The sequence below is a fragment of the Octopus bimaculoides genome, chromosome 3 (assembly GCF_001194135.2).
Source record: "Octopus bimaculoides isolate UCB-OBI-ISO-001 chromosome 3, ASM119413v2, whole genome shotgun sequence".
NCBI lineage: Eukaryota > Metazoa > Mollusca > Cephalopoda > Octopoda > Octopodidae > Octopus > Octopus bimaculoides.
The window spans coordinates 18,987,850-18,988,405 of record NC_068983.1 but is presented as its reverse complement, the minus strand read 5'-3'; positions in this window follow the sequence as shown (position 1 = coordinate 18,988,405).

Sequence of the window (556 nt, the reverse complement as noted above, 5' to 3'; positions counted from 1 at the left end):
TATGAGAGGGGCATCTTATGTTTTTGTCCACAATTACTCCCAAGTCTCCTGTTGGAAGCAACAAGAGTTTCATCTGAAGGAAGGGTGTATGGGAGTTCCACGATATTTTCTTCTCTGATGTGGACAAACTCAAATTTTTGCCCGGTTGGCAGCATATCATTCTTTTCAGCTCATTGGATGACACCTAGTAGATCTGACTGATTCTATTGATGACAGCTAGTAGATCTACTTATTCTATAGGTGACTTTTGCCGAACCGCTAATTTACGGAGACGTAGTCTCGTCAACACCTGTTGTCAAGCAGCGGTGAGGGGCAAGCAGAGACACAATAAATGCGCACACATAGATATATACCTGTAAACATTCAGTTTCCGTCTAACATATCACCCACAAACATTTAATCGATCTGAGAATATAGTAGAAGACAGCAACCAACGATGTCACACAGGGGAAACGAACCTGGAACCATGTGGTTGGGAAGTTACCTTCTTACCACAAAGAGATTTACAAAATAGAATATATATATATATATATATATATATATATATATATATATA